Raw genomic sequence first — 22,736 nt, forward strand, 5'->3', positions numbered from 1 at the left:
TCTCAGCCCAAATGGTGTGTCATCTTGTGTTTTTCACATGCATTTCTTAGCGGTGCACAGTATCTTTTTATGTGCTTATTATCCACCTGCATGTTTTTGGAGAAATGTCTATTCAAGCACTGTGCCCAGTCTGCACTGGACTTTTGGTGGTAGTTACTGAGTTTTCTCAACAACCTGAGTCCTCTGAGTCCTCTCTACATTCCGGTTTTTAACCTCTTACTATACATGATTTATAAGTATTTTCTCCCCTCTGTTGGTTATCTTTCTATTCTATTTTTTGAATCACAAAATTTTCATGCAGCTCAATTATTTTTAAGAAGGCTGAAAAAATTGTCTAGTTTCATTTGAAAGGGAGAGGGAGGAGAGGAGTACGTTATAATCAGTGTTGGAGCTAAGAATTGAACACAGAGCTTTCAGTCTGGGGTATGGATCTCTTAAGCAGCTCCTTAACTGCTGTGCCAAACACCTGCCCCCCTCATTAAATTTGTGTTGTCGTCGTTATATTGCTGTTGTCTGTGCTTGTATGAGTCATACCCAAATAATCACTGACAAATTTAATATTGTAAAGCTCTTGTTCTGTTTTCTTCTTGGAAAATAGTTTTGGGTCTTAGATTTAGGTTGCGGATCTGTTTTCTGTTAATCTTTGTGTATGGTCTAAGGATAGTATGTAACTGTTTTTTTTTTAAATATGTCTGTTCAGTTTCCCAGTTCCATTATTGAAAAGACGGTCTCTTCCCAACTGAACAGTCTTGGCATTCTTGTTGAGAATCATTTGACAATACACAAGAAGATTTCTTTCTGAACAGAGGGCATGACATTTTTAAAAGGCTATAAAGATGAAGCAAGTACAGGTTGTCCTACTATCTTATATTAGAAGTGGTCTTAAGGAGATTGCTAAGAATGGAGTTGGATCTCATCTTTTTTAAAGATTCATTTTTTTGAAAGGCAGAGCCACATACACATGGTGAGACAGCAAGTGCTCTTCCACTTGGTGGCTCACTTCTCTAATGGCCTCAATGACTTGGGGTGGGCCAAGCCAAAGCCTGGAACTCCACGAGGTCTCCCATGTGCATAGCAGGGACCCAATGACTTGGTCTGTCCTCTGCTATTTTCCCAGGCATATTAGCTGTGGGATAACACCGGCCCCAAACACTGTTTTTAAAAATAGCATATTTAGCTCTTACAGTGTGATGCCTTTAAAGTAGTATCTCCTGGTACGAATATAAGCTCTTGATTATCTAGTTCTAATGTTCCTTCTCACTTTGCAATATTACTCACTTTTTAAAAATGCCATGTTTAAAAAATAGACTTTGTAATGCTTGGAGGAAGTAAGCTACAGGGCAAGACTGGAGTTTAAAATTCCACACGTAGAATCTTCAGGACAGAGGAAACCAAGTCGGTCTTAGCAGGATTGTGCTAGTGTGAGTTTAAAGGCACATGAAATCCCAAGTGGAGAGGATGGAAGAAAGTCAATTTTAAGAGGATTCATTTCTGTTGCTTATTTGATAAGGAGTGGGCTCAGGAAAAACAGCAGCAAATCTGGTTACCTTGCTTACAAATGTTTGGTGATTTCCAATAACTATGGGATCAAGTCTCCTATTTCATATGATACTCATGACCTAGCCGGCTTATCTGTCAGGGACCTTGCTGTTGATCTATTTCTGCAAGCAGTCCCTTTGCATTCTTAATTAAAACAAAACAAAAAACAATTTGGCCTGGCACAATGGCTCAATCCTTGCCTTGCAAGCGCTGGGATACCTTCCATATGGATGCTGGTTTGTGTCCTCGCTGTTCTACTTCCCATCCAGTTCCCTGTTTGTGTCCTAGGAAAGCAGTGGAAATGGCCCAAAATCTTGGGATCTTGCACCCATGTGGGAGACCCAGAAGAAGAAGCTCCTTGCTCCTGGCTTCAGATTGGCTCAGCTCTGGCTGTTGCAGCCATTTGGGGAGTGAACCAGCAGATGGAAGATTTGTTTCTCCTTCTCTCTATAAATCTGCCTTTCCAATAGAAACAAACAAACAAAACAATTTGGATTTTCTATCACCTTGAAAGAGAATAGAATATGAATATTGATTCACTGGGCAATTATAGTTCTCACTAGTTATAGTGAAATAAGAGTTTAGCTGCAAATGATTTTCATCCTAGTGAGTGAAACTGAGTTTCCAACACTTCCAGAATAGAAGGCTAAATGTGGAGACTTAACCACAATTATGAGATCTTCCTTGAAAATAACAGATATAAGTCCTCAGAATATTTTTGCAATGCTATCATATTTTATCATTTTACTTCACAGCAATCTGTGGTCCCCTGGGATAGCACATAGGGATGGCATTGTCCTGCGTGTGACTTTCTGAGTGACACTGGACACTAATGAAGCCTTATATGCCTTTAATATTCTCATTCTTCATTTCAGAGCAGTACTTGCTCTAGGTATTTAGCTGTGATGATAAATTAGATTTCAGAAGTTACAGAGGGAGGTGCCAAAACATTGAAATCAACAGAAATGCAGGGTCAAGCTTGTTAAAGCACTATGTTGGAATTTCAAGACTGGAGCCATAGCATTCAGTGCAATTGGGGGAAGAGGTGATCAGGAAGACTTAGCAAAGAAAATGCAAGTTTAACTGGGTTTTGGGAAATAAGATTGTGCAAGAGAATTATCTAGGCAGGGTAAGTTCAGAGAGACCTTGGGGTTCTCATTCTGGTCTTGGCTTTCTTGTCTGGACTCATTATCTTCTGTATCTCCAGATGGAATGCTGTCCTCTCAATCACAGACATGCAAGTAAGTAAGACTTCCAGGTCCAATTGCTACCTTTTTTGTTTAAGTCTCATCCAGGTGGGATTATTTGTCCAACTCTTGGTTGCTTTTTCTTGTAGCTCACTAGAATCGTGAAGTTGTTGAGACAGGAGTCTGTTGTCTTTGTATCCCTAGGCACCTGACCAAATGTTTTGCTCTTATTCAGTAACTAGCAAATGTTTGCTCAATTGAACTGGCTCCAAGGACACTGCTACCTCTAAGAGACTGGCATGTTGATATCATCCAAACTTCTCTATCAGCCTTAGGTTTTCACTTTTGTTGCCTAGTATGTTCATTATATCATTGCTGCGAAATAGTTATGCGATTCCAAACGCTACATCAGAGGCATGCAGAGGGTATATTAACCCAACGTCATTCAGTTGAGAAGTATCCAAGTCAGGCAGGGCTTTTGGGACTTGAATTCCGGTACTGTGTCTTCTGCACATGGGACTTGTGGCTTTAGTCATAGGGGTAAAATACTCTGTTCTCTCTGCAAATGGAAGCAACAATGCCTACTTCATAGGATTTACACAGATTAAATAGTGAACTATGTGCTGTTCCTGGCTGAATGTCTTGTGCAGAGTGGGCAATGTTTGATGTTTTCTCACCAAGCTTATTTCATGAGGCTTCAGTTGGATGTACGGACACACGAACCGGATAAATAAGGGCTTGATTCTGGGTTGTACTGGAAGGTGGGCAGAGCACTAAGGATCCTCCCTTTGTAACTTCTTAGCAATTCCAAGCTCTGAGTCCTAAGAATTTTTTTCTTGTTCATATTTAAGATCTAACATTTTTTTCCTTCCTCCCAAGTCCTTTTGTTGTTTACAGTATACAAACTAAAGGAATGCAGATGTATAATGTGTCCAGCTTTTAAGTTGGAGGCTAGTTTGAAATAATCTCTGAGCCAGGGTCTCTAAAACCAAACCAAACCCAACAAAACATTAAGCCTGCTCTGAAGTACTTTTATTACAAGGAAGCTACAGGGGAGGAAAGGAGTTCATTGATGGTGGTTGCTTTTAAGATTTGCCTGAAACCAAGGAAATTATTTCCAAAGTCTCTTGCCCGAGGTTTCTCTGCCTTTAACTCCTCCAGCATCTGCCTTGTACAAAGTAGGGTCCAGGGGCTACTGAAAAGGGGGTGGGGGGCTGGAGAAGGGCGGCCGTGGCAGCCGTGAATGGGCTGCTGTGGCCGCGGGGGCTTCCATTTGTTTAGCTGCTCGGTGAAGCGCGGGAAAGACCACTGGACGCCCCCGTCGGCGGCGGAGGTTCGGGTCGTGCCCTGTGTGCTAGGTCAGAGGGTCACAGGCAAGGCCAGGCTTCCTCCCAGAGAACAGCAGCTTTGGGTGCGAGGCGCCAGGCTGGCTTACGTGCCCCACTTCCTGCCTGGGGGCCTCAGCCGGGTGGGAGAGCGGGTAGTGCTGGAGGGAGGCGGTGCCCGAAGCCCAGGGGCCTCGCGTGAGTGAACCCCAGCCTCCCCCCAGGCGCGCCCCCGCTCGGACACGCAGCCCCCAAACTGCGTCTAGGCGGGCAGCCGAACCTTGCGACCCTTCTCGGTGGTCCCGCTTCTCCAGGAGAACCTAGACAGACTTTGAGCTCTCCCCGGCCCCCACCCAACTCCACCAGGGACCCCGCCCCCTCCTCGCGGGCTAACGAGTATCCTCGTGTTTCCTTCCCCTCAGCGTGGGTGTGTAAGATCGTCGTCTCTCCCCAGTCGCCCCCTTCTCATTGTTTTCCAGCGGCTTCCACAAGCACCCCCCCCCGAGAGGCCCCTCCCCCCAGTGGTGTTTACCCTTCCTCAGCATCGATTTAACCAGTACCCGGCCCACCCCAGAACGGAGAGGCTCCCCCGAACCCTTCTCTCTGCGCCTGCTTTCCCAAAGTCTAGTCGCCCGTCGCTCACCCTCTCGGGCCAGGTACCCCTTTCTGGGCCCTCGCTCCCCTCCCCCACTTCCCCAGGTCTCCACTCTCCCTCGGCCCCCTCCCCTCACCCGGTCCTCCTCTTTCTCCCTCTCCCTCCTCCTCCTCCCCCTCCCCATCCCTTCCCCCCCACAATGCAGTTCGCGGCGCGGCGGACATGGCGGTGCAACCCTGAGCTCGTCGTGTCCTGGCCTCCAGCGGCGGCGACGGCGGCGGTAGCGGCAGCGGGAGGTGGAGGCAGAGCAGGAACGGGAGGCTCTGAGATGGGGAGGCGCCGCGTGCGCCTGTAGCTCCTGTAGCTCGCGGGCCTTGCAGGTACGAAGGTTCCCGGTGGCGGCTCGGCTCCGGGTGCCGAGGGGGGTGTGCTCGGGCAGGCCGGCGGGCCCCGGGGGTTGCCCTTCTCCAGTGCTGTGCCTCGCAGGTGCTGGGCCGTGGGGCGAGGGTGACGGGTGTCGTCGCAGCCGCCCCCTTGGCGGGACCTGACACTTCTTTCTTTGCTGGGATGGGTTTCGGATCTCCCAGGGGGTGGTGGCGGCGGGGAGAGTGGAGGGAGGGTAGGGACGGCGGCCTGGGCGGCCTGAGGAGGGCAGTGGGGCTCTTCGGAGCGGAACTCCACCGAGAGGCCTCCTGCCCAAACCTGCACGGGCCAGGCCGATTTTGGACTTAACGGGATTGAGCATTCTCCGCGCCTAGGATGGTCCCCTGCCCTGTGTGCCTTTTTTTTTTTTTTTCGAGCTTGCTTCGATTATAGATAGCGTGTGTGCACATACAACAATACACAGTCTTTTCTCGGCGCCTGCCCTTCCAGTGAGAAGCTAGAGGTGTCTGGATTTTGTTTCTGACTCGCTCGCTTTCTTCCTCCCTCCCTCCACTCCCAGTCGGATGGTGGCATTGCGCGCCTTTGACGTGGGTCACAGCGAGCTTCGTATTTGTAAACAGACAGCACTCCCCGAGTGTGTTGCACGCCTCCGCGCGAGGTTTCAGGTCCTGTTGGGATCTAGGTTGCGTGAAAATGAGGTGTTTAGCCTTGGAAGAAGCAGGTCTGTGGGATTTCTTGCCGGATCTGAATGGGATGAATTGCTAGTAATTGTAACTGTTTGGATTATTTCCTTTTCAGATGGCCAGATCTTAAATCACACGCATTTTTGTCCCTTGCATGCAGTGTTAGTTTCATTATACCATGTTGCTTCATATTGATATGTTTTCGATGCAGAAGTAGTCCTTACACACTTGGTGTTCTCTGCTGGGAGCCTAGCGTCCAGGAACGTGATTTGAGAGCGGGCTTTAGTTGGTGGGAAGGCTTTTATTTCCAAAGTTTTTTTTATTCCCCTCCCAAATCTTGTATTAGCAGAATGTTTGTTATGCTTGGTGAAACAGAACATATCCTGTTTCGGTTTTGAAAGTGGTGAGAACTATTAATAATCCCAACTGTGCATGATATTTAGAGAAAATGCCATGCTAGTTGATTCTGTGTGTGTATGATGAAATTTAGAATTTGCAGTATTACTGTACATCTTGCTAGTGATTAGTCATAACTTGTAGAGCCATGAAATATTAATTTAGGAAGCTGTACTTAATGAAATCTAGCATCGAGTGTGCTATGATGCTTTATAAATAAATGATTAAGAGTTCTTCCTTAAAAGTTGCCTATGCTGGGAAAGACAGGACTTTTAAATCTATGTTTTCAAAACGTTACAAAGAAAAGAAAGTTACTTTTATAAAAGGCATGCTTTTTAGGTACATTTTGCAGGTTTTCATTTGGCTGATGTGGAAAATGAAAAAATGAAGTTTCCTTGACATAATCCAGAGGTGGAACCTGGAGTTTCTGACATTTACTGTTTTCAGGCCAGCTGAAATCTAAATACTGGAAGGTCTTTTCATTGTCAAAGGCCACGATCCTGCAAGAAAAAAAAACTTTTTTCCCCCTACCGGAGCTTACATTTTTAATAACATTTCCACAAACTTTCTGGAATAGCTTTGTGTTTAAAGAAAATAATAATAAAAACAATTCTAGAAAGACCTAAAACTGGACTGGGAAAGAAGATACTACAATTTTTAAAAAGTGTGAATTTTAAAATTAATATTAGGCAAATTAGAGCTGTTCACATGATATAAATGGAATTGTGTTAATTCTGGAATCCTGGAGAGTTAGATAATTTGGAGAAATGTGTGGGTTTTTTGAAAGGCAAGAAAGGCGAGGGGGTCGGGGAGTGGGAAAGTGGGGTACAGAAGGAGAACCCGAGGGGAAGCCTGCCTGTCCTTTGGTGTACTTCCCCAGAGCCAGCAAGAGCTAGGGCTGGGCCGGATTGAAGCTAGGAACCTAGAGCTCTATCCAGCTCTCCCAGGTGGATGGCAGGGATTCAAATACTTGCCGCCTTCCAGGAGTTTTCTTTGGGTCTCCCACATGGGTGCAGTGTCCCAACACCTTGAACCATTTGCTGCTTTCTCAGGTCATAAGCGGGGAGCTGGATGGGAAGTGCAGCAGCTAGAATTAGAACAGAATTAGAATCATGGAATACAGGCAGAGCAAAGCAGAAGATTGGCCTGTTGAGCCACACACAGTCCAGGCCCTAAATTATTTTCATATTAAGTTAGTACACTAGGTATTCTTAATTATTACCCTGTGAGTTGAAAGAGAAGGAGCTTATGTTTATTAGAGTACCTGTTTTGTTCTAAGTCACTGTGTTAGATGTTTTTATGCATTTTTTCATTTTTTAGTGTAACAGCCCTATGAAACCTGTTTATAGATGAGCAGCCTATGACTCAAGAGAGGTTATTTGCTAAAGATCGTAGAATTGGAAAGATTTCAAAGCAGGTCTCATTCTAATATACAGGCCATTATGTTGCTTTCAGATGCATCCAATGTTTTCTTAATTTTATAAAAGAGGAAGCTGCCTAAAGTTCATTTCTTCAGTACAGATTCATTTCAAGCGTTTGCATTTTACTGTATGCTAGACACTACTAAGTTTTAGAGACATAGCAGTGTGTGAGTTAACAGAGAGGGAGAGGCAGAGATCCTCCCTAGATGGCCACAGTGGCTAGGGCAAGGACCAGGATATCCCACATGGGTGCCAGTGGTCCAGACACTTTGGCCATCGCCTGCTGCTTTTCCCAAGCAGAAACTAGATCAGAAGTGGAGAAGCCAGGACAGGAATTGCCAGCCAGATGGAATGCTGGCATCCCAGGAGGGATTTTGCCAGCTACACCACAATGCAGGCCCCCAGTGCTTATACCTATTCTTTTCTCATTAGTAAATGCAGGTAATATAAAAGTACCAGTAGGGGGCGCAGAGTTGTTGTGTTACAGCACCCATCCCATATTGATGCTCCAATTTGAGTCCAACTGACGGCTAATGTACCTGGGAAAGGGGAGGATAGCCCAAGCACTTGGGCTCCTGCACCCCTGTGGGAGACATGCCTTGGTTGTAAGAGATCATTTGGTGAATGAGCCATAGAAAGTAAAATACTCTGTCTCTTTGTTCTCTATGGCTCTGCCTTTGAAATAAATAAAAAATAAATATTAAAAAAATAGTAAAAATATGAAAATATGAGCTAATACTTTGAACTCTAGAGAAAGAAATTAGGGCATAGTAATTATGCAGTAGATTGTCTATTATGTTGGTAATTCAAATGTTCATTTAGAGCATTTAGGCTGTTGTGTGATTAACAAGTATACCTGCCTCTTTCTGGAAGTGTAGGCTGCTTCTTTGTATAGATTATTACTTTGCTAACCTTTACTGGTGAACAGTTTGTGTGAGTACTTCTCTCTGTTTCTCCTCCTTAATGCCCTAAACTACTACTTTCTAGTGGTAAGCTGATAAAAGGCTAGTCCAGGCTACAGAGTGAAGGAGTGAGGGAACTTCCTGAGTGGGTAAACATTCTGATTTCTCCCAGAAGTATTTTTATCTCAAAAGAATCTTGTAACAGATGAAAAATTCTTAAATAAGGTGTGGATCTCTGGATTTCCCAAAAAAGTGTCTGGAATCCAAAAAGAGAGATAGAGAGGTAAAAAGGCGCTACTGTCTCACTCAAAATGGGTAGAATCTGTTGGTAAGGAAGCAAAGGACAAAGACTAGTCTTGGAGTCAGAAGACAATTCTAATCACAACTCAATTGGCTTATCATAAGATTCAAAATCCAGATGCCTTAATTTAACATGCATGACCCTTTTCAAGTTGACTTCTTCCTTCAACTGCTTCTCGTCGCTCTGTTGAAACTCTATTCCAGGGCCCAGTGTGGTAGCCTACTGGCTAAAGTCCTCACCTTACATATGGCAGGATCCCATTTGGGTGCTGATCCGTATCCCTTCTGCTGCATTTCCCTTCCAGCTCCCTGCTTGTGGCCTGGGAAAGCGGTGGAGGGCAACCCAAAGCCTTGGGACCCTGTGCCCAGGTGGGAGACCTGAAGGAAGCTTCTGGCCCCTGGCTTCAGGTCGGCTCAGCTCTGGCCATTGTGGACACTTGGAAAGTAAACCAGTGGACGGAAGATCTTTCTCTCTGTCTCTCCTTCTCTCTGTGAATCTGACTTTTCAATAAAAATAAATAAATCTTTTTTTAAAAAAACAACAAAAAGCAAAACCCTCTATTCCAACCACACTGAATTTCTTACTTTTCAACACTCATCTTTGTATGCTGTTTCCTGGGTCTGGAACCGGTGCCCAAATGAGATGCTGGCACTGGCTTTGCCTGCTGCACCATGGCACTTTCCCCTATGCTACTTTTTAAAAGAAGCAATATTTTCAGTGTCTCCCAGAGAAATCCTTTGCTGCTACTTCCCCCCACAAGTGTTTGTAAACTTACTAAGTGATTCTCTTTCTAGAAATGTGCTCATTTTGGATATTTTATATAAATAGGATCATCTATTAAAATGATTTTTTTTTGCCTGTCTTCTAATGTTTTCCAGTTTTGGGCTTCATGTATGAAAACTTCGTTGCTTTTTATGATGGAATAGTATTAAATATTTTTTGGAGCTAATTACATTTTATTTGTCAATGGAATAATATTAAATATTTTTTGGAGATAGTTACATTTTATTTGTCCACTCAGCATTTGATGGACATTGAGTTTGTTTCCATTTTTTGTCTGTTATGAATGTTTCTGTTATGAGCATTTGGTAAGAGTTCTTGTGTGGATGTATGTTTTTGTTTTTCTTGGGACTTTGCCCGAGAGTGGAATGGCTGGATGTTTATACAGCGATGGTTAAATTTATGAGGAGCTGCCAAACTGCTCTCCAGAGTAGCTGCACTCTTTGTTACATTTCCACTTGCATTGTATGAAAGCTCTCAATTTCCACATCCTCACCGTCACACATTACACAGTTGTTAAGTTATAATCGTTGTGGTAGGTGAGGATGGCATCTCATTGTAATTCTGTTTGGAATTTCCCTGATGATTAGTGATGCTTAGCATCTCTTTATGTGTCTGTTGGCTATTCCTTTGTCTTCATGTATTTAAATTCTGTGTCTGCTTTTGAAAGGCAGTGTTACAGAGGACTTCTGTCCACGGGTGGTTAGACAGGGTTAGGCTGAAGCCAGAAGCCAGGAGCATCACCCAGGTCTCCCACCTGGGTACAAACACTTGACCCAAGCAGTTGGGTAGTTCTGTGTTGCTTTCTCAAGTGTGTTACTGGGGTGCTGGATTGGATGGAGAGCAGCTGGAACTTGAACTGGTGCCTGTATGGAATGCTGATGGTTTAGGCAGTGGCTTTACCTGCTTTGCCACAGTGCTGCCCCCGCTTTATTGTTTAACCTTAAGAGTTTGTTTTTTTGTTTGTTTTTTCTTTTTACAGATATTACAACCTTACCAGATACATGATTTGAAAAAAAAAATTCTTTTGTGGTTTGCCTTTGCATACTCTTTAAACAAGCATTAAACCTGCTTATTTCCTCCATTTACTTTTTTTCAGAAAGTATCTAATTTTTAAAAAAATATAAAGTGGAAATTTCACCTGCATTACACTACATTTTTAGGAGCTCTGTGATATTTCCTATCCTACCCTCTCTCCTGTCCACATTTCCTTCCTACTCTCCTTCTTTATTCCCCTCACACTCCAGTTTTTACAGTACCAAACTTTCAGTTCACTCGGAGATTACAGGTTTAACATTCTAGGTAGATACCAATACATGGCAAGTAGAAAATAATGAAGAACTGAAACAATGATCCTGCTGTTCTTGTGAGTATAAACAAATTCCAAAATGTCACTCTCACACCTATAGATTAAATTTTTTGCATTTTCTTTTTTAAACTTAAAAATTGTGTTAAAGAAATGTAACATAAGAGTGTTGCACAACTTTTTCATTTGTAAAAATTGAGTTAAAATGCACATAACAAAGTTTATCATGTTAGACAGTTTTTAAATGAATGACTAGGTGAAATTAAATATATTCATAATGTGTACCATTACTTCCAGCTATTTTCACAACTTACAAAACCAACACTTTGTATCCCTCGGACACTCCCCTCCATCCCTATTTTGCCTATCTGCAGCCTCAGACACCCACCATTCTACTTTTTCCTGATTTTTACACTGTAACCTATAAGTGAAATTATACAGTATTTGTCTTTTCTGACTGACATTTATCTTACAACATTCTAAAGGATATTTCATACAGCATCCTAGTACCGAGTTTCCTTTTCAGGCAGAATGATATTCTGTTGTAAGGAGGTACTGTGCCACGTTTGTGAGTTGATAGATGCTTGATGCTTTTAAAATGCTGCCGTTTTATCTGTTGTGAATAATGTTGCTATGAATATGGAGTACAAGTATCTCTTTGAAATCTTGTTTTCAGTTCTTTTAGATGTGTATGCAGAAGTGAAATTGCTAAGTGATAATTATAATTGTATATTTAAGAAATAAGATTACTTATTTGAAAGAGAGAAAGAAAGAAAATTTTACATCCATTGGTTCAGTCCCCAGATGGCACAGCTGGCTGAAGCCAGGAGCCTGGAACTAACTCCATGTAAGTCTCCCATGTGGGTGAGTGGCAGGGACCGCTGTGCCTGGATGATAATCTGCTTTTCAGGCTCATTGACTGGGAGCTGGATCAGAACTGAACTAGCTGAGCTCCAGTGGGCACTCCAGTAAAAGGATGTAGTTCGGTAGTAGCTTATTTATTTTCTTGTACTACAACACTGGTCCATATAGTTGCATTTTTAAAAAGTAAATATTATTATACTATTGCCACAATGGCTAATTTTACATTCTACATAGAAGTGCGGAAAGGTTCCAGTTTGTTTACATCTTCACCGATACTTGTTGTTTTCTGATACATATTTTTTAGTCTTCCTAGTGGATGTGGATGGTTTGTATTTCCGTAATATTAGTGATGTTCAAGATCTTTTCATGTGCCTGTTGACCTCTTGGATATTTTTCCCTGGAGAAATGCCTTTTCAAATCCATTACTCCTCTCAAAAAAAAAAAAAAAAAAAAAACTGATTTCTTTCGAGATGTCCATGAAATCAACAGAAACAAAGTTAGATTAGTAGTTGCCACAGATGAGAGGTGGGAGAAAGTAGGAGTGACCACCAGTGGTTAAATAGTTTGAGGTTTTGGAATTAGATAGTGGTGATAGATGGGCAACTCTGAATATGGTAAAAATCACCAAAATAACACCAGAAGAATGATTTTGGGGCTGGCACCATGGCGTTCAAGGCTAAGCCTTTGCCTGCGGCATCAGCATCCTGCATGTATACCAGTTCATGTCCCGGCTACCCCACTTACAATCCAGCTCCCTGCAATGGTCCAGGGAAGCAGTGAGGGATAGTTCAAGTCCTTAGGCCCTTGCATCCATGTGGAAAACACAGAAGGGGCTGCTGGCTTCACTTCGGCTGCATTCCAGCTGTTGTGGCTGTTAGGGGAATGAACCAGTCAATCAAGGTCCTTATCTCCTACTCTGTAACTTTGCCTTTTAAACAAAATTAGTTTTTTATATGTGAATTATAAAGCTGTTAATAAATTAAAAATAACCAAAACTTATTGAATGAATTCTTGCTAAATGCCAAGTACTAAGCTACAGTACCTAGGCAGTTATAAATTCTCTCAGTGAGAGGAGTGCCGACATTCCATATGGGTGCTGGTTCTAGTCCTGGCTGATCCACTTCTGATCCAGTTTTCTGCTAATGTGTTGGCAAAGCAACAGAGGATGGCTCAAGTGCTTGGGCCCTGAATGTCACGTGGGAGACCTGGAAAAAGCTGCCTGCTCCTGGCTTTGGCCTGGGCTAGCCCTGGCCATTGCAATTATTTGTGGCAGTGAACTAGTGCATGGAAGACTTCTCTCTGTTGCTCCCTCTTTTTGTGTTGACCTTTCAAATAAATAAAATAAACCTTGACAAAAAATAATCATAGTGCATAAATAGCATTTCTTGATGAGCCAACCACTCCTAGTATCACAGCCTCAGTTCCTACTTTCACGGATATTCTCATTTAAGCTTTGCAGTAATTAATGTGATAGACAGTTTTACCATCAGTTATCTTTTATAAAAGTAGTAACTAAAGCTCAAAGAAATTTGACCAATGTCATATAACTAGTAAAAGATCCTTGCCAAGACTGCAGATCAGTCTAATCTCATGATGTGGTTGTTCCATATAGGAACATTCCCTGTGATATCAAGTCCGTTCTTGCATCCAGGTTGAAATTCTCTTGTATCTGACTTTGCCCCCCCTTTTTAAAAAGCTTTATTTATTTATTTATTTATTTGTTTGTTTGTTTTATTGGAAAGGCAGACATACAGAGAGGAAGAGAGACAGAGAGGAAGATTTTCTGGCTGATGGTTCACTCCCCAAGTGGCCGCAACAGCTGGAGCTGAGGCAATCCGAACCCAGGAGCCCAGAGCCTCTTCCAGGTCTCCCATGCGGGTGCAGGGTCCCCAGGCTTTGAGTCGTCCTTGACTGCTTTCCCATGCCACAAGCAGGGAGCTGAATGGAAAGCAGGGTCGCTGGGATTAGAATCAGCTCCCGTATGGGATTCTGGCATGTTCAAGGTGAGGACTTTAACCACTATGCTGTCGCGCCTGACCTGCCCCCCTTTTCTTAAGATTATTTTTTAAAGATTATTCTTATTGGAAAGGCAGATTTATGGGAACAAGGAGATAGAGAAAGATCTTCCATCTGCTGATTCACCCTCAAGTATTTACAATGGCCAGAGCAGAGCCAGTCCAGAGCCAGGAGCCAGGAACTTCTGGGTCTCCCATGTAGATGTAGGGTCCCAAGGCTTTGGGCCATTCTCTACTGCATTCTCAGTCCACAAGCAGGGAGCTGGATTGGAAGTGGGGCAACTGGGACATGAACTGGCACCAACATGGTGAGGATTTAGAGATTGAGCCATCAGCGCCTGCTCCCCACCCTCCCCGCCCCCCCCACCCCCCCACCCCCGCCTTTTTTTGTTTTTTGTTTTGAGAAGCACAGTGAGAGATCAAGAGAGCACTCACTTACTGGTTCACTCTCCCAGCTCCTATACTGCCTGGCCTGAGGCTTCACTGGGAAAAGAAGGCAGGAGCTCAGTCCCTTATGGGATGTCTAGTTGTAGGTGGCTGCTTTACTTGCTATGCTACAATGTTGACTTCTGTATTACAATTTTTTTTTTTAAAGATTTATTTTATTTTTATTGGAAAGGCGGATATACAGAGAGGAGAGTCAGAGAGGAAGATCTTCTGTCCGATGATTCACTCCCCAAGTGAGCGCAACGGGCCGATGCTATGCCAGTCCGAAGCCGGGAGCCTTTTCTGGGTCTCCCACGCAGGTGCAGGGTCCCAAAGCTTTGGGCCGTCCTCGACTGCTTTCCCAGGCCACAAGCAGGGAGCTGGATGGGAAGCGGGGCTGCTGGGATTAGAACCAGCGCCCATATGGGATGCTGGCGTGCAAGGCGAGGACCTTAACCACTGCACCATCACGCTGGGCCCGACAACTTTTAAACTTTAAATATTCAGTATGTGAGGATTACATGAGAAAATTTCAAAATGATCGTGGAAAATGGGGTTAAGAGATAGGTTTCTTTCATTGTAGGCTTTTGGTTTAATAGTCCACGTCCCATATTGCAGTGCCTGGGTTGGTCTTGGTTCTACTTCCTAATTCCAGCTAATGTCGATCCTGGGAAGCAGGAGATGATGTCATATTTGGTCCTTTGTCATTCAGGTGAGAAATCTGGATTGAATTTCCAGCTTCTACTTTTGGCCCAGAGCTAGCTCATCCTTTGTAGACGTTTGAGCCACAAACTGAATGTGCAAGCTCTGTCTCTGTTTCTAGAAAAAATAAGTTTTGTTTGGTTAGAAAAAACTTTTAAATCCATGCATAGTAGTTTCTGCATGATATGCATTTTCCATAAACTTTTCAGGGATTCCTGTATTTCCTTGGGAAGACACTTTACAGTCAGTTTGAAAGGCTTTAGACAGGAGGTGTCATAGATGGCCTCTTGACTTTTCTCCCACAACCCATTCTTGTCTTCCTCCTTTTTTTTTTCTGTTGGAAATATGCTCTATTTCTCACATGTATGATTCTCACATGATAATGAGAATTATCATACTAAATCTTCTTTGGGATGTAGCTTATTTATCTCAGTGTCCCCTCAAATTAAAAAACAAGACCGACATTGTTTTGTACACCATTAGATCTTTGTATAAAATTCTTCTTATAGGACTAGTGCCCTGCTGGCTGTGTTTCATAGCTGATTTGTCATTTCATTGTTGGAACATTTAGGTTGCTGCACTATATTCCCAGTATTTTGGTGTAATTCTTGACATTGGACAAGCCAATGGACAATTGGAAGCCTAACATTAAAAATCACCTGTACATCTTTATTATTTTTTTAAATTCTTTCTGTATAACTGTGATGTTCAACTCACTTTCCTTGATGTATGGACTCATATGGTTCAAACAGTTCTGTTTTCTTAAAATTTTATTTATTTATTTATTTAATTGAAAAATCAGACATACAGAGAGGAAGATTTTCTGTCTGATGGTTCACTCCCCAAGTGGCCACATCGGCTGGAGCTGAGCCAATCCGAACCCAGGAGCCCAGAGCCTCTTCCAGGTCTCCCATGCGGGTGCAGGGTCCCCAGGCTTTGGGTCGTCCTTGACTGCTTTCCCATGCCACAAGTAGGGAGCTGGATGGGAAGCGGGACTGCCGGGATATGGACCAGCGCTAATATGGGATCCTAGCATGTGCAAAGTGAGGATTTTAGCCACTAGGATACTGCACTGGGCCTGTGGATTCATGTTTTTAAATGCCTAGGTCCTTAACATGGCTTAGCAATATTCTATTGAGTTTCCAACGTTCTTCACATCTGATAGTGTTTTATACTCTACTGTTTTTTTAAAGCATGTTAATACATTTTCTTACTGTATAAATTTTATTTTTGATACATTTTACCTATTTGATTAGGGTGTAAAGGGTCCAGGGCTAGAGGAAAATGGATGTGAACATTGTTTTGACATTCTATTTTTTCCTTGCTATATCTGGGAAGAGGGGAGAGATAAGTAAGAGGAGAAGCCACACCCAGGCTCCCAACCATCCCAGGCTCCCCAATCTGGGGCATGCTCCGAGGGTCCTGCTCAAGTGGTTTACTGTTTCAGCAATTCTGTATTGCTGCCAATGTGCCATTCCAATCACGATGAAGTCTCTCCAGAATCCACTGGCTGGCATAGTCCACCTTAGGGTTTCTGTTTGCCCAGGTATTCACTGCCAACTCTTTGCTGGGGTAGTTGATCGATTTGTTCTGTCCTCCATCCTTTTTTATGGTACCAGGTGTCCTGAAGGCTCCAGTGTACTGCCAAATCCTCCATTTGCATCTGGATATGCTGTCCACTGCTCCGTCTAAGCCACTGAGGAGGCCCAGCTCTGACACATGCATTCCACGGTCAGACCATGGAACCTGCAATTTTCTCCATGGTTGGAATTCTTAATCCAGCAGTTCAGTTCAGAGGATTCCCAAAGAAACTTCATCTGAGGTGATCCCAGACCGGATTCTTGTTTTTGCATGCCAATACAGGGTCTGGCACAGTCTGTTGCCCCAATCAGCTTATGGGCATGCTGGTGGATTCAGTTGCTGTCCTCCCCATATCCTCCCCACTTTCCCTAGATACAAGAAGAAAAAAAAGATTGGAAACAGTTGTCTCATTCACTTTCCGCCATTTTTCAACCCTCCACATCCTAATTGGTGGTCCACATGGGCAGGCATCCTTCTTAACTATTTAAACATCATCAGGGCTCAGTGTGGTAGCCTAGTGGCTAAATTCTTGCTTTGTATGCAGCGGGATTTCACGTGGGCGCCAGATTGTATCCCAGCGGTCCCGCTTCTCATCCAGCTCCCTGCTTGTAGCCTGGGAGACAGTCGAGGATGGCCCAAAGCCTTGGGACCCTGTACCTATGTGGGAGACCAGGAAGAAGCTCCTGGATCTGGCTTCAGATCAGCTCAGCAAAGGCCATTGCAGTGATGTGAAGAGTGAATCAACAAATGGAAGATTTTAGTTTCTGTCTCTCTCTTTATATCTGACTTTATAGTAAAAATAAACAAATCCTTAAAATAAAATAAGCATCAAAAATAAAATAAATTCATTGTTTAAAAAAATGGAGAGGTTACAATAAACAGTTAAATGTGACATTTTTTCCTGAAAAATGTTGTGCTAATTAGTAGGTGCTTTCTATGAGAATTGCAAATTTTTCCAACTTTAAATAACCCACTTTTATCAGCATTATCAATATTTCTTCCTTGTTTCCTTTTTAATATGGAAGACAGAAGTACAGACAGAGGAAAAACAGAGATGTTCCAAGATGGTTCACTCCCAAAATGATCACAAGGGCTAGGGCTGAACTGGTTAGAAGCCAGATGCCAGGAATTTATTGTACGTCTCCCATGTGTGTGCAGGCGCCCAACGACGTGCCTCTCCACTGCCTTCCCATGCCATTAGCAGGGAGCTAGACTGGAAGTAGAGCTGCTGAAACTTGAACTGGTGCCATACGCCATGTAACTGCCACAAGTGGAGCTTAGCCTGCCACAGAATGGAGCAGGCCCCACTTATTAGTATTTCAAAGAATTGCAAAGAACAAAAATTTGTTAACACTGTTCCACAAAACAGAATAGTGAGAAAGAGAACAAAGGTATTTTTTAAAATTAGTTTTATTTGTTTTTATTGGAAAGTCAGATTTACAAAGGAGACAGAAAAAGATCTGTTTGCTGGTTCACTCTCCAGTTGGCCACAACAGCTGGAGCTGAGCTGATCAGAAGCCAGAAGCCTCCAGCTTTCTCGACTGCTTTCCCAGGCCACAAGCAGGGTGCCAGCCGGTGTGGAGTCTGGCTCAGTCTGTTACTTTTCAGGTGTTTTCATGGTCTATCCTGACAGGACTTGCCCCAAATCCCAGCACCTGCTAGCTGATGCTGCAGCAAAGCCCAACCATCCTGCACTTACTGGCTCATGCATGTACCAGTGGATAGGGTCGCTCAGCCCAGCCTGGTTCGCCCCATAACTCAGTTTACATGCAGGCCAGCGATTTTTGTAGCCCTGCCCACTTCTACTGAAATTGCTTTTGATAAGACTGCAGGTAATTGGGCCACATGATAGCATAGCAGCTTAAGTCCTCACCTTGGATGCACTGGGACCCCATGTGGGCGCGAGTTCTAATCCTGGCTGCCCTGCTTCCCGTCTAGCTCCCTGCTTGTGGCCTGGGAAAGCAATCGAGGATGGCCCAAAGCTTTGGGACCCTGCACCCCCATGGGAGACCTGGAAGAGGCTCTGGGCTCCTGACTTCAGATGGCTTTGCTCTGGCTGTTGCGGCCACTTGGGTATGAATTATCAGATGAAAGATATTCTCTCTATCTCCTTTTCTGTGTATATCTGACTTTCCAATAAAAAAAATTAATTAAAAAAAGACTGCAGGTAACCACCTAATGCTTGTGATTATTATTAATTCCTTTCCCTTTTTGCTCAGCCTTCCTTGTTCTGCAGCAGCTAATCTGCAACTGCCACGATTCTGCTTATGAATTGGGGACTTCCAAATTATAAACTCAGCTCACTGATCAAACATATGTACTGGTTTATTCTCAGCTCATTGTGCATGCATTTTTTTGGTCCTGAAAAGGTTCTTATATATTTTTTTTCCAAATAATATTTTAAAAACTTATGTAAAGGGAAAGCAGCAAATGCTGGCTTACTCCCTAGATGGCTGGTGTCACCTGGTACTTGGCCAGGATGAAGCCAGGATCCAGGAACTCCATCATGGTTTCTCCCATGTGGCCTCCCTTGTTGGGCCAGCATCCACTGGTTTCTGAGGCACAGTAGCAGAGAGCTGGATTGGAGCTCCTGGGATTTCAATCTGCTTTATGATGGCAGTGTTTCAAGAAGTGACTTAACTGGCTGTGCCACACTACCTACCCCAACCTTTCATTCTCTTTCTGTCTAAAATGAATTTTTACAGGAAGATTATAGATTAATGTATTTTTTTAATCCAGTATGTCAGTCTTTTATTTTTTAAAATTGATTTATTTTTATTGCAAAGCCATATCTATAGAGAAAAGGAGAGACAGGGAAAAAGATCTGTCTGCTGGTTCACTCCCTAAGTGGCCACAACACTAGAACTGAGCCGATGGGAAACCAGGAGCTTCTTCGGGTCTTGCATTCGGGTTCAGGTCCCTAAGCTTTGGGCTGTCTTTGACTGCATTCCCAAGCCACAAGCAGGGAGCTGGATGGGAAGTGGGGCTGCTAACATATGAAGGTTTGCCATTATTGGGATCCTGGCGTATGTTAGGCGAGCATTTTGCCACTGAGTCATGCACCAGGCCCCTAGTATGTCTGTACTTGGACATGTTAATTCATTTACAATTAAAATAATTACTGTGATAGACTTACTTTGCCATTTTCTTATTTCCTTTCTGTATATGTTAAATGTGTTTTACTCTGCAATTCCTTTATCTCTGCCTTTTTTTTTTTTAAGATTTATTTTTATTATTTTTTGATTGGAAAGGCGGATATACAGGGAGGAGAGACAGAGAGGAAGATCTTCCGTCCGATGATTCACTCCCCAAGTGAGCGCAACAGGCCGATACTATGCCGATCCGAAGCCAGGAGCCTCTTCTGGGTCTCCCACGCGGGTGCAGGTTCCCAAAGCTTTGGGCCGTCTTCGACTGCTTTCCCAGGCCACAAGCAGGGAGCTGGAAGGGAAGCGGGGCTGCCGGGATTAGAACTCGCGCCCATATGGGATCCCGGGTGTGCAAGGCGAAGACCTTTAGCCACTTGCGCCACCGTGCCGGGCCCTATCTCTGCCTTTTTATGTATCTAGTTGATTTCTAAAATTGAGTACTCTGGGACCAGTGCAATGGCACAGCATGTAAAGCTTATTGCCTGAAGTGAGCATCCAATATCAGTGCCACTTTGTATCCAATTTGCACCTCTTCTGATTCAGCCCCTGCTAATGTCTATGGAAAGTTGGATAAATGGCTCCTGGCTCCCAGCTTTGGATGGCTCCAGTACTGGCTGTAAGGGCTATTTCGAGAATGAGTCAGTGGATGGCACATCTTGCTGTTTCTCGTCCCCCCCCCCCCCAACAAATAACTAGTTTTAAAAATAAAAATACAAATTATATTTCCAGATAAACAAAAACTGAGAAAGTTCATTGACCTTAAGAAATGCTGAAAGGTTTTAAGACAGAAATGAAAGGATACTGGACAGTAATTAAAATTCATAGATGAAATAAATAACTTTGATAAAGTCAATTACACAGCTATAAAAACAGTGTTTTTGTATTTTTGATTTGTAAACCTTAATTTTATTTCTTTCCATCATTAAAAATACAAATAAGTAATTAACTCCTGTTAAAGTACATAATGTATATAAAACTGTATAATCATAAACACATAATAGAATTCCATTCAACAGTGTACCACATATACAGAAGTGGTCCATAAGATTATACCACCTAGTGATGTCATTGTCATTTTAGTTGGTCTAAGTACACTATGATGTTCTCATAATGATGAAATTGTCTAATGATGAACTGCTCAGATACTGCACTTGATCTTAGCCAAAAGGCTGAGACGTGATGATGATGAACTTCTCAGAATGTAGCCCTAATCACTGCATAATATGTAGCAGTAATCTGTGTTCATAAAAATATAAACAGGGATGGACAAAGATGTATTGGAAAAACATGTGTACTACTGAAACTATGCTAGCATTACTAAAATCAGGTTGTTATAAATTTAAGACGTTAGTTTTATAATTATCCCTAAGTGAGTCATTTCAGAAAACTTCAAAGGAAAAAATAAAGACAAAATGGACTCAAGAGGATATCATCGGGAAAATCAAGATGACAGAATAGGGTAAGGACATGTTTAGACTGAGAGAGAAACATTAGCCAATGTGAAGCAGAGAGGGCACATTCCAGGAAATAGGAGAGGACAGAACAACAGCAGAGACTGACAGACACAAGAAAGTAGCGGACACAACAGTGTGGTGTTGCAGTGACCGATACCCCAGCAGCATTCAGCAGGCAGTGATCTGAACTCCACTGGCAGCCAAAATTCCATCAGCAACCAGGTGGGAAGGAACTTTCACTGGAAGCTCAGGAGGTGAGCCCAGGCAAAGAACTACCCATCCAGCTGGTCTGTTTGATTTAATCAGGAGCAGAGACAGAGCAGCAAGTTCCAGATGGATGGTGTGGGAACAGGGTAAATTTCATAGCTCAGTCCTGCCTCTAGAGCCAAATGGGCGCCATTTTGCATAGGGAGGCAAAAGCTATGAGATAGGACTGTGCATGTACTAAGCTGGGATTGAACTCATTTCTAGCTCAGTGAACTGCAACAAAATGGCATCCTACAGGTTCCACCCAAGGTAGGTCCGAGTAACCCTCAGACTTGTTGGCCAGCAGACCAAGAACTCTAGTATTGGGCCTGGTGCGGTAGACCAGCAGCTAAAGTCCTCTCCTTGAATGTGTCCACTGGGATCCCATATGGACACCAGTTCTAATCCCAGTTGCCCTGCTTCCCATCCATCTCCCTGCTTTCGATTTGGGAAAGCAGTCAAGGATAGCCCAAAACCTTGGAACCCTGCACCCATGTGTGAGACCTAGAAGAAGCTCCTTACTCCTGGTTTCGGCTCAGCTAGCTCTGGCTGTTGCGGCAGCTTGGGGAGCGAATCATCAGATGGAAGCTCTTCCTCTCTGTCTCTCCTTCTCTCTATATCTGACTTTGCAATAAAAATAAATAAATATTTTTTAAAAAAAAGAACTCTAGTAGTGGCACATCAGGCACCATTTTGTACGGTGTGAAAAAACTTAAAGACTGCATGGACAACAGTGAGCTGCATATACCCTGAGCTGGGAGTGAACTCACTGAGCTCAGTGCATTGCAATGGTCCCACAGGGAAAATAATACCAATTTTGACATTGTGCTTGTCAAAATAGGTCTGTGTGGCCACCAGACCTTATAGCCCCACCACCAATCTAGTTATTTAGCACACCTGTTGTCTCCCTAATCCCAGTAACTGTTCTAACAGAAAGTGGGAGAAAGGTTGTATAGACCACAGTGCAGCCTCAGTAGGGTATCACAGAGGTAGAGAGTGGTGAGCCAGAAGCTGGGGCTACGGAGACCATGGTAGATGTCTAATGTAAGAACCCAGACCTGGAATTCGCTGGAGGGAGTGGCACAAGTGACTGCAAACAAAGAGCCATGTACCAACCACAGTAAGTGATTAAATCGGATTGTAGATCTGTGGGTAACACAACTTAGAACCCTGCCCCAAGGGGAAGAATCTGATAACCAGAAGTACAGTGACCAAGAGCAAAAGAAGAGACAAAGGCACAAGGAATATTACTGAAAAGTTCCCTGTGAAGTAGCAAAAGCCTTTGCTAGGCCCGGCACAGTGGCCTAGCAGCTTAAGTCCTTTTCTTGAACTTGCCAGGATCCCATATGGGTGTTGGTTCTAATCACGGCAGTCCCGCTTCCTATCCAGTTCCCTGCTTAAGGCCTGGGAAAGCAGTCGAGGATGACCCAAAGCCTTGGGACCCTGCATCTGCATGGGAGACCTGGGAGAGGCTCCTGGCTCC

The 22,736-nt window shown here is 43.6% G+C and overlaps 1 protein-coding gene across 1 annotated transcript in view; it reads left to right on the forward strand.

The window, feature by feature from the left end:
• The first annotated feature begins 4,881 nt into the window (after nucleotides 1-4,881).
• The window catches only part of TUT4 (terminal uridylyl transferase 4), a 122,703-nt gene continuing 104,848 nt past the window's right edge, over nucleotides 4,882-22,736 (forward strand). The window contains exon 1 of the mRNA XM_040978536.1: nucleotides 4,882-5,026. The gene's annotated coding sequence lies outside the window, so the exon portion shown is untranslated. The remainder of the gene's footprint in view (nucleotides 5,027-22,736) is intronic.

The sequence above is a fragment of the Ochotona curzoniae genome, unplaced genomic scaffold (assembly GCF_017591425.1).
Source record: "Ochotona curzoniae isolate NIBS_2020 unplaced genomic scaffold, NIBS_Ocur_1.0 contig_291, whole genome shotgun sequence".
Taxonomy (NCBI): Eukaryota; Metazoa; Chordata; class Mammalia; order Lagomorpha; family Ochotonidae; genus Ochotona; species Ochotona curzoniae.